Consider the following 12,653-nt stretch of genomic DNA (forward strand, 5'->3'; position numbering starts at 1 on the left):
GAATGTGTGAAGATGACTTGAGAAACAGATTCATTTCAGGAAGGAGAGCTACATCAAAATAGCGAACTTAATTTTGTGGTCCACAAAAGTCTGATTAAAAACGACATTTAATATGATTATAAATCCATTATTAATCCAATTGCCATAAACAGTTCGAAGCCCTGGACAATTGAGGAGAAGAAGCATAAGAGGATCGGAGCTGTAGAAATGGACATATTAGAGTGCACCAATGATCTCATAGTTGGAACACTGAGAGTGTGCATGTGGATGGTCATTACTGACTGAAACCGGTCATCGTCAATGGAACTGATATTGTGATCAAAAACTGGAGACTTAGTAGCATATAAAATAAAATAACATCCTAGTTACGTGGCTGTAGGAGTATTTCATTGATATTTACAATTACTTAACCAGCTGATGTCCCCTGCCCACGATGGACGAACAGAGGTAGTAACTGAAGAGGTCTGACGCTGTCATTAATCTCAATTTCTTTCATTCAGGTCTGGAACAACTTACACCACATACACATAATTGCAGGAAAGAAAGCCAATCATCTCTTCTGTGCAGATGCACACCATGCTCGAACGGGAATCGACAAGATGCCGTGAGTAATGAGGCTAATGGGCAGGGGCACTACATCAGTAGTGTGTGGTATGAGTTAAAAATTACGGTACGACGGGAGGCGTGAGGGTAGTCCATCCAGCTGCGCTGAATGCTGTGCCCAGAGGGCGTAGTGGACAGTGGATCTACCCAGTAAGCAAGAGACCCATGTCCGAATCCCAGACCAGCATAAATTTTCAACTTGCCCCAGTGATATAAATCCGTGCAGACTGACAGCTAATGTCTTTTATTTCTTTGAGTCTTCATCTCAATTCAAATTTAGATCTTTAATCATCAGGTAAACTGCGTAGTGTCCTGTCCTTCAAAAAATAGGTCTCATTTACTAACATAAGCTGAGGTTCTTTTAGAGATTTGTTATGTTCCCATCGTCCGGTATTCAAAGCTTCCAGTTCCTACTAATGTGAATTTTAAAACTTCTGAAACGATGTTTTACCATGTAATATGATATTTAAAGTATTTGTCGTTCTGATTCCATATCCGACTTTGGTATTTACGTATCACTTGCAATTTTTGTAAATAGGACGTCTCAAATATTGGCTAATATCAAAATTTTTCTTCAAACGAGAATTTTTTTATTGCATTGCAAATAATTAATTTTTTTGTAATAGGTTGCAGAATCATTACACACTTTTAGAGTACACACTCCATTTTGTTCACTTCAAATACTAATGATAATTACGAAAGACAACACATTTATAATACTTTAATTTCCCTTCCCTAATTTCACAGGATAAAGTTCTTTATGATGTGAACCGAGACTTCTCTTTGGTGGCTCCTCTGCACCAGTGCCATTTCTCTTTCTCATAAAACAATAGTCATACATAATGTTTGCATTCCATCTTTCGTCGTATCTCTTTCCCATATCTTTGATGTCCTGGTGGAACCATTCTCCATATACTTTACTGATATTGCCAAGGTTCACAGGGGATCAGTCAGAATGTAAATGTAGAAAATGATATTTCACACTCATGTTACATCCTAGTCATGAAACTCTGCAACACTATTTTGACCATGATTTTATAATTTGGATGTATGCTGCTGTCCAAAAGTTTTTCCACTACGTCTTCAAACGAAACCCATGCCCTACTTACCACTGGATTTATTGCACCTTCAAATTGTCTTTCTTTATATTTTTGATCTGAAGTCCTTAAATCATCCTCTCATTTAGTTGCTTATAAGAGTGTCTTGGAAATTTTGTTATTAAGTGGAGGAAGATTCAACATCTGTTAGAAGTGTTTTCGTAAAATATTTCATTAATCCAAGCTTGATGTGAAAAGGAGGTAGCAGTTTGACAGTTGTTTTATTTATTGCATTCTGCGAATCGGGGATTGGAGGTTTCTTCCTGTTCTTTTTTTTTTCGGGTCAGTTCGTTACCTTCTAACGCACGTCGTTGGCTCAGCTATGCCACTCACAAATGAAACACAGCATTTTTCTGTATCCGAATTTTTCTCAGACGGCTTTCAGATCCTTATGTATCACCATGTATGTTTCTCATTGTTCACGTATTTCAACGCAATTTTGAGATTTTCATACGACTCCTTACGGTGTACTGAACGTAAGGGATACCTTGTATGTTGCCCAGCTTTTGTCTTCATCACTGCACCTTAGATCAAAGTATGTGCAGTGTACAGATTTCATCACAACGGTCTTTGCTTAACAACTGCGTAGGTACTACACATAGATTACGTTTAGATTATTCAGACACCTGTGGGAACTCACTTGAAGAAACTGCAAAAATGCAATTAACAGCACAAATATATCAGAACCCTGTAACATTTCAACAATGAACTATACAATATCCAGCCAAACAGCTAGACGAGTGTGACAAGTTTGCCAAGCTACTCCACCATTTAAAATAAATGTTCCTTTACTCACAATAAAAAATTTCTTACTGTGGAACTTGGCTTTCAATGAAAAACGAGTTTACTTGATTTTTGAAAATGCTGTTCGTAATAGAAATAAACTGGTGATATATCTGAAATGAGCCTCAAAGGAAATTCTGGAACAGAGAAAATTAGGCAAATATCCAAAATCGTGTTGCATTGTGTTATCTGACATAGAGGTAACTTTCCCCAAATTGCGTCCTCGGTCATAATAATGTACGTTTCTGTCACCACCAGCTTAATGAGATTCCATAATTATAAATGAGAAGTTACATCAGAACTGAAATGATCCAAAAATACCTTTGATCTCAGAGGATAGTTTTATTTAATTTTTGGCACTACCATGTCTTGAGGATTGCTGGAAAAGTCTTTATAGCAATAATTAGACTATACATATTAAGGAATATTTGCAACACAAAATATAAGAATTCATTTCAGTTGTATATCCCTGTATTATTCTTGTATACAGATTGAAGCAAGAATGAACATTTGTACCAAAACTGGGATTCGAAACCTACTCTCCTGTGTACCTGGCAGATATGCTAACCACTACGTCAAACGGGCACAGTGGTTATGTACAGCTCCACGGAGTACCCTCGCATTTAGCAATCCTTCCTCCTCAATTCAAATTCCCATTCACGCCACAGCTTGCTTTGGTATTCCTCCTAAAGTCGAACAGCATTCCAGGGAATCTACAACTGTACTGGAATGGCACATCAGAATCGAACGAAACGGGGAATCCCACCCGAAACACAGGGATAGGTGCTTTAATGTAATGGAACTATATGGTTCCGGAGACGTTTTCAACTCTGTAACATTTGTGAGGTATATATGCAGACGGAAGCGACGATTGAGAATTTGTACCGCAGCCGGGATTCAAACCCGGGTCTCTTGCTCACTAGGAAGATGCGGCTTTCATTTGAGTATGATGACGAGTATGATGCTCACAAAATTATTTTAAGATCACATTTGTGCAATAGGGCCGGCCGGAGTGACCGAGTGGATCTAGGCGCTACAGTCTGGAACCGCGCGACCGCTACGGTCGCAGGTTCGAATCCTGCCTCGAGCATGGATGTGTGTGATGTCCTTAAGTTAGTTAGGTTTAAATAGTTCTGAGTTCTAGGGGACTGATGACCTTAGAAGTTAAGTCCCATAGCGCTCAGAGCCGTTTTTGTGCAATAGAAGAAAACATGTGCGTCGTAATTAGATATAGCGTGCAAAGAAAGAGAAGGGCAGTATTTAATAAAGAATCGGATGAACCTGGGCAGTAGGTGAGTGGAAGCTGACTGATACTTAGACAAAAGTAGCAGATAGTAAAAGTCAGGTTGATAAAATATTGGGACAAACGAATAACGTGCGAGGTGAGGCAAGCAGTAGAGGAGCACTGGAGATGGCTGTTGATAAAAGCGATGTGACTGAAAGGAGTAGGACACCAGTATGAATACCCGTTCTTGTAGAGTACGCTGATGACTAAGCTGTTGATCCTCTAAACTTAAGCAACCAGCAGTGTTTTAATAGCACTTAATGTGTGATGTTTTTAAAGAAAGCTTGACCATACCAAAGAATAAATATATATCCGTGTTTTCGAATACATACGAGTAATCCATGGCAAAAAAGAATGAGACTGAAGCAGGTGCTTGTAACTCGACGAGGGCCACGATTTCCTGCGTTCTGGTCACCTCAGAGCGCGGGCGCACGCAGATTGTCCCTCCACCATTTGATTTATGGCGCAGCCTCAAAGAGAAAGCTTAATCCGTCACTCTGACCCAAATGTCACCGCTGTTCCGCCTGAACCTTTCAGTGTCATTCGTCATCAGAAGATCTATCGCTCTCTGCAACATCTGCCGCCCGTAGTCTTCGGGTTGACCTGCTGTTTGACGTGAGTTCTGCAGTCCTACGTGTACTCGGTAGTCTTACTGTTAATTCTGCATCAAGTACAAGTAACGTCGTGTGTGATAAGACACTGACAAAAAAAACTGCATGTATCGTCTCTGTGGTCATATTATCCCTCTTTGAGGTAATAACCTAAAAAGGCAAAAGGAATTGTAGAAACGATACAAATTTCTTTCATTCATTCCCCGTGCCATAAAGGAATCACTGCGACATGTTTGTAATGACAGTCTCCTGAAGCACCGTTTCAGGTAGTTATCTACACCTCACCTTTGAACTAGTAGTGGGAAACTAGTTGCACTCCTGCTGCGCCACTCGGCTGATACTACGAGAAGATTCTGTCAGTGCAGTTCACCGAGAAATCCTGCATTCTCATACGACTGATAGATTTAATATTTTTGGCCGGTTAACTCATTAGTTGCTCTTGAGACTGAGAGAATCCATACTAATGCCAACACTGGACCGCGCGGGGTAGCCGAGCGGTCCACGCGGCTCCCACCGTCGGAGGTTCGAGTCTTCCCTCGGAGATGGGTGTGTATTTCGTCCTTAGCGAAAGTTAGTTTAGGTTAGGTTAAGTAGTGTGTAAGCTTAAGCAACGATGGCCTCAGCAGTTTGTTCAAATTAGACCTTGCCAGATATTTCCAAATTTTTACCAATAGGATACTGGTAAGGGAAAGTTGACATTTCGATTAATAAGAAAAGAAAATTGTGTTTCACCTACGACATCCGTAGGACAATGTGGCACACTGCACTTTTCGTAGCCAGGAGAACTGAATGGCCAGTCGTGGATATAATGTCAGAATTTTGTTGTGGAATCTGTTTATTTATTTAAGCTACTGGTACTACCGACCGGAAATGCATTTACTTAAATAGACAAAAATTATCGTATTCTTGTCGCCTCATTTTCCGTCGACACTACTTCTTTTGGGCGAAATTTCACATTCGTCTTTCTTTTTCTCAAACATAACACTGAGAAGCCACACTGTCCACTTCACATCGATTATGGATGTGCAGAAGTTATGTAACATCATGACCATGGTCAGGTCTCTGTCCTTTGAAACTGACCTCGATTCTGATTAGTTTTCTAATTTAATGGAGCCGAATGTTATGATCCTTCTGCGACCACTTTTCCTGCCAATGTGAACGCTACTCCTCCACTAAGTATTTAGACATCGGTGTGACTGATTCCCAGATTTGTGTTCCAGTTTAGCTCTGAACTATCTGAAGCGCAATTTCAACCAAACTTAGAACGCACAGTTGTCATGAGTATTAGATATCCTGAGGCCCATATTATTGTAAATGGTAATAGAGGAGCAAAGTAGTGGCATTTAGGAATAACTCTGGAATGCATGCAGCCATTTCTCCCTAACCTGGCACATATGCCGCTCACATTTTGGAAATAAAGATATGCGGGAATACGACCTACAAATACCTCTAGAGATTTGGGTGCTAGTAAATGAGGCAAGAGAGCTACAATTAAACTTAAGTTTGCAACGCCTGTAGAAATTTCACCAAAATTCAAAACACATAATGCGTCCTATCTAAAAATATATATGTAGTTGGGGTAAGACAATCGTCCCATCGCTATTTGAATAGGAGGAAGTGTGAAAGTGGTGACATGTCGGTATATCACTAGGTCACCTGGTGAAGTACCTTCATAACTTGATATTTTGTGACATACTGTCTATAAAGTAATGCTCTTGTGGTAAGGAGCCACCAAGTCCTCTTGGGAATGAAGTGCCGGAGTGGAGGGTGTATGTCGTAAAATAAACCGAAAAGAAGTGTTATTGTTGATTATTACACCGATTTGGTGTTACTATTATTTGTGGCAGTGAGTATGAATGAAAAGGGAGAGGAATGTATAACATTCATAAATAAGTGATATAAAAATTATATCCATAATTTTCGCTATTACCAGGCTACTTAGTTACACTCACTATGAAGGTTTTACTTGTAAAATTAGCCTTGCAAAAGATGGGGATGTGGCAGGTGAATGAGGAGTTGGGATGGTAGGCGTTATCAAGTAAAAGTAATCTAATAGGTTGAATGTCAGTGAAGAAACCAAAGTACTCGTACATCATTTTGTTGATCCCTCTTCTTACATTACACCCGGCAAAGAAATAGCGGGACAACGATGGAAATCCGATTAATACGAAGTATGTGAGAAAAGTAATGAAACTGTTTTTTTTTTTAAATCTGGCAAAGTTTTTATTTTTTCAGACGACAATATTGTCCTAAGTGGCTCCCTCCGACAGCCGTAACAGCAGCGCTGAAAGGCTTCAGCTGTCAGAGCCTTTAACGTGTCGGTCACATTCTTTTGAATGTTCTCCGGACTTCGTAAATTACGTCCTTTTGAGACATTTTTCAATTTCGGGCAAAGAAAAAAAGTCACAGTGACTCAGATTAATTGAATAGGAAGGATGTGGAAAAACAGGAGTGCCTTTTAAGGTCAAAAATTTCGTGATGGTAGTGGCCGTATGACATGTAGCATTCTCATAATGCAGCATTCACGTATCGGCAATATGTGGTCTCACTCGATTCACGTTTTTCCTGAGGTTTCAAGGACATTTTTGTAAACTAATTGCTTAACAGTTTGACCTGGAGCAAGAAATTCGTTATCCACGATACCCTTACTGTCAAAAGAGCTAACAAGCGTTGTTTCAGTCTTTAATTTCCTTATTCGGTCTTTTATCGTTGAAGAAGATATCTGAGTGTGCCACTCCTCACTTTGCCATTTTGTCTCTGCCCAGGATTCAACACCTGCTTTTACACAACTGAACCATTCGTGGTCATTGCCAATCCTCTCAAGAAGATGAACTCATACATTACTTCGATTGTCCTTTCGGTGTTTTGAGGTTTTCCGGCACAAGTTTGGCACAAAATTTTCGCATATGCACAACATTGGGTAAAATCTATTCTGCGGTGAAAATATTTAAGGTTAACTTGTCACCCATCTTCCTTATTGCTAAACATCTGTCTGCTCTCACAATAGCAAGCACACGTTCGACATTTTCGTCAGTCTTTGAAGATGAAGGTCTCTCTGAACGAGGTTCACCTTCATCACGTTCTGGCCTACCAAAAATATTTTGTAACAACGAAAAACTAGTTCTTTTGATAATAAATGTACCCCATAGCCCTGTTTCAATTTTTCAAACGTCACACTCGCGGATTCCCCAAATTTAACAGAAACATTGATGGCATAAAGCTACTCTAAATTTCGTTGTTCTGTGTTAGTAAAACACAAGAAAAACATTTGACTGATGGAGCTCTCAAAAATTGCGTGATGAATGTACAGAGCTGAAACGCGGACTGAATATCTCGAAGGAATGAACACAGAGTCGCCTAATCGCTCCCAGTATTGTCAGTTTCATTACTTTTCTCACACATTAGTACAATTAGTACTATTAAGCTATGTCTGTCATGACGTGATAAGGAAAGTGAAATTATGCGGGCGTCGACGAAGCTACTTGTATTCCGCAGTTCGTACCCCTAACGTAATCTGCAAGTTATATTTTAGAATTCACGGAACAGCGGGAGTTTTTCGTAGTTTCGTAAGGCAAAATGGTACCAGGCAAAGAGGGCTGGACAATGCGGATAACAAATCGAACTGATGTATCAAAATCCGCGCTTCATTAACAAGATGTAATCTGCAATTATGACCGGCAACAAATGCCATAAAACTTGTTCAAAAGCGAGAACAGAGTTCCGCACTTGCTTTTGTATGCATGACCAGTGTTCCATTTTAACGCTTCAGGAACAAAGCGTGTAGCTGTTAATTAACTGGACCTGTCCGATTTAGCGGTCCATATTTTGCAGCACGCATAGAAGCAAGTTGGCTGTCACGTTTTTAGATCACTGAGGAGGCAAACTGTGTCATACTGTTTCCTGTCCCACAAAATTCGTGAGACCTAAAAGCTTCCCCCTGATAAAATACACAACAGGTGAATTCGACAGTTTGTAAGGGGTTAAAAATCTACGTGGCACAATAATTTAATTTCATTTAAGAATTCAAAATTTTAATTTCGTTTAACTGCTCAGATCTTATGTCACCGTACATTGACTGTAGTTTTTGACATAGGACTGCTACAGCGGCGGTGTTACAAAGATAGGGGAAGCTGGTTTCAGTTGCAGCCTTCAGAAGCACAAACAAATGAGACACACCTACGACGAGGATTGAGATGTGACGCAAAATAATCAATGCATATTTCTTTTACTTTAAAAAATATATGTATTAATGGAACTGAATGACTGATTTCAAATTGGTAGAATTATAAATGATTATTGTTTGAAAGTCACGAAAGTAGACATTCATAAAACAAATATAAGATTATATTTTTAATTAAAGAAAACGATCGTAGGTGAGATTACAAAATTACATTTCGTAACAGCATAAAAGAACAAGCCGTCATTAACTTTTGAACTTAAACTTGGCCAAGGCACGTGACTGTATGTGTTCTAGTACATAACTTGCGTGTGAAACAGCAATACATAGTCACTCTCGGTGTCAGCGTAACTAACAGGACGGGTGTAGCTGCAGGAACAGTTACGTTAAGTAAAATATTGTAGAATGGCGTAATATAGGCGACCTAGCGAGACTTGTTGATACTACTGTACCATCACCTAATCCAAGGACTTTAACAATCCACTGTTGTTAGTTTCCGGAAAAACAGATAAGACAAGGTGTGTCCTGAGAGAGAAGTTCCACTCCAGAACGAGTAACAGAAATTATTCGATAGTAGCGTTCAAAGTCTCTTTCATATGTCCGGAGAACCGAAAATCATGTCCCAGAATATCGCAACTGAATGCATTGAATAGAAGTCCAGTATTATGCAGCATAGCTTGGTATGCATGTGGAGTAAAATTTCGATTCGAACACACACTTGTGAAACCAGAATGGGGTGCGGGAAAGTGTACAACTAGCTGATCCTTATACGTTGTGTTACTTGGACTATCATTTGGGGACCAGTCTAATTTGTTGCGTGCGACACATATTGTCTTGTTTGTACCAAGAACATTACGAATCCTCAAAAGATGCTGAATTGCGTCGACAATGTCTACCTGGAGACCGGATACTTGAAACGGTGCTGGGCTGCTCTTAGCCGGTGGCCGCTGAAAAATAGATGTTTCGGTTCGGTGGAGAATGGGATGTTATTTCGGCAGTTTCTTTCAAAACAACGCGGCAGTCTTCACAGCTACACTGGCTCGAAATCTGCGTTATGTAAGGAAAATTCTCAAATTTTGTAAGCACTGAATATAACTTCGTCATGCCAAAGAACAGTGAAAAGTGTGTAGCGACAATGTATCAACAAAGTGAAATACAGTACAACCCACAACCCATCTAGTCCGTCTCCTATGCGACTGGCGCATGGATCGGATGGCAAAATAGGTCGGACTACCTTAAAGTGTAGAAAAATACGGATTTACGTTAAAATGAACAATCTCGGAACTCAAAAATAAGTGCTGTACGTATGTATATTGTTCTCTACAGAACAAACATTGCAATAAACCGCACAAAAGGTGGTGTTGTTACATATTGAAAACGAGCAATACTGTAAAGTAAGTATTTACTGTATTCTACTGTATATAATATAATGTAAAAATGTAAAAAACGTAATTTAAAAAAAATAAGGTACCCTATACACTAGTAAAAGACGGGGCAATGGAGGAAAAGGGGAAATAAGGAATTGGAAGAGCTGTATAAAATACTGACTTGGTGACTAAAATTAAGTCTAACAGATTAAGATAGCTGGGCCATGTAGAGCGAATGTCAGACAATCGAGCTGTCAGAAAGGTATACACAAGAAATCCAGGTGGCAAAAGGAGCAAAGGGAGACACCGAAAACGATGGCTGGAGGATGTGGAAAATTATTTGAGAAAAATGGGAGTCAGGAGATGGAGGAAACGAGCAGAAAATCGCCAGGATTGGGCTGCGATTATCGAAGAGGCTAAGGTTCTACAAGGGCTGTAGCGCCAATGAGTAAGTATAGACCAGTAAGAAATTACTTAGGAATAAAGTCAATTACAGATTTTCGTGTCGCAGATAAAATTGTAGACTTAGCTGCAGTGTTCCCCGTGTTTGGATCCACCAAATGTCCATAGGTGTTTCGATTGAATTCTGCTCGATATACTCAGGGGCAAAATGAAAAGCGTTCTTGGCGTGAAAGTGTGTGAAATCCAGGTAGCGATTCGTCATCATCACAGTTTCTTTACCATTTTTTCCAAAAACTGCGGCAGTAACCTGGTTGTCACTGTCCTCTTCAGTGGTTTCACACGCTTTGACACATTGGGCTATTCACGCCTCAACGTCACTGGCAGGGACACTCGGTTATACAGTTCGTAGAACTTTAGCATATCGTTGTTTTACTCGCCTTCGATCTGCTCACTTTCGGTCACCACTTCCGGCCAAACCATACGCCAATACTTTCGTAGCATGCCAGATTTTAGTCCCCCCGACGACTCAGCAATCTCATAGACAGCATCTCTGACGTTGACGGTTTTCACAGCCTCAAGTTCATTACGACCTTTTTGGGACTTTCCTAAAATTGAGCTGATGTAGGCTACATTTTGCGATACCGTCTCTTTTAACCATTCTATCACTCAGTGACATGGTTGGGTAAATGGTATGACATTTGGTGCGTTACCCGACAACACTAGGGTGGGATCAGGGAGCTTTCTTTGTTTAAGTCTTTTTCAACTAATGGAAAGAATTCGTCGAAAAATCAAGATCTGAAATGACTGCAGTCCAAGCAGATTCTTATTGCGGTAATAAACCGGCAAGGAACATAATGTTCAAATGGCTCTGAGCACTAAGGGACTTAACATCTGAGGTCATCAGTCCACTAGAGCTTAGAAGTACTTAAACGTAACTAACTTAAGGACATCACACACATCCATGCCTGAGGCAGGATTCGAAACTGCGACCGCAGCAGCAGCGCGGTTCCACACTGAAGCGAAGGCACGTAAGTTACTAACGTTTTAGAATGCTCTAGGCTTCTTGGATTCACTTAGAGGGGAAGCTTGTGTGTACGACCAGCGTTGCTGCAAGCAGCAACAGCTAGCCTTTCTTTCTTAAGTTTCGTACCTGCCACAGTTTCATTTGATGCAGCGAGCGTTCCGTTTGACAATATTTTGTAGTTTAAGCCTGTCTTCTCTATGTTAGAGACATGACAAGGCAGCAGTTCATTTTCTTCGTCAATTTATTGGAACTTCACAGAAAATTCCTTACCTGTCTCGGCGTCAAAAGGTAATTTTTCACCAGAAATTGAAACAAACCGCAAGCCATGACGGGTTTTATTTTATAATGGTCTATTGTTGGGGTTCCTTTCCTTCTTTTTTCGGGGGTCCACATCCACAAAGTTTTGTCAAGCAGTTCAAGTTCTGCGATTCTTAAGAGCATTTTAACCATATATCGTCACTGTACATGATTCAATGTCTTTCTGATTTCTTCTCTAGTCTTTTGCTGTCGTAACCACCACAGTAAGTTCTTTGGCTATTTTTTTCCAGTGATTTACGTTTATCCAGTCTCAGTAGCACTAATTTTTCATTTAACGAAAGAGTAACGTGTTTAGGTTTCTTTCGCAACATGTTGAAAAGACACATACACTTGTACATTACACATAATGTAAAACTAATACATACCGTACTGCAACGAACGGAGAAGAACAATGTCACTAACCAACGGACAGGAGGCGTCAGCCGTGTGGCTGGTATTGTTCGCCGAAGGCCATGTCTCCATAAGGGGCAGGCTATTTTCCACATCAACAGTACAGGCAGTACTAATATCAAACTAACGTGCTAGAAACCAAGAAGGCATAAAGGTAACTTTACAACAAAAGCACAAATGCAACAATTAAGCACAATATTCCAGGTAATCAAGGCTTTAATGAGGTGAAGACACGGAATAGATTCATCAATATGGGCGAAACACTAGAGAAGAATTGAAAATACTGACTCTGTCTCCCACTTAAGACTTAAGATAAAATTTGTTGTCAAGCCCTAGACCGAAAATTGTGCACAGGGGCCTAACATAAATTATACCGACATGAACTCGTCGGTTGCTGTGTAACAGTTTTAGCACACACTGATTTTTGCACCTAACACTTCTTTCTCCGTTCTGTTGGATCAATTACAAGATATGATGTATCGCTATCTTAGCAATACCAACGCATTCTCCATTACACACACCATCAAGGGTCGTCGGGGGGGCTGTTACTTTATGTCCACCACATAAAAAAATCTGTTCAATAAATGTTTGTAACT

The sequence above is a fragment of the Schistocerca cancellata genome, chromosome 5 (assembly GCF_023864275.1).
Source record: "Schistocerca cancellata isolate TAMUIC-IGC-003103 chromosome 5, iqSchCanc2.1, whole genome shotgun sequence".
Taxonomy (NCBI): domain Eukaryota; kingdom Metazoa; phylum Arthropoda; class Insecta; order Orthoptera; family Acrididae; genus Schistocerca; species Schistocerca cancellata.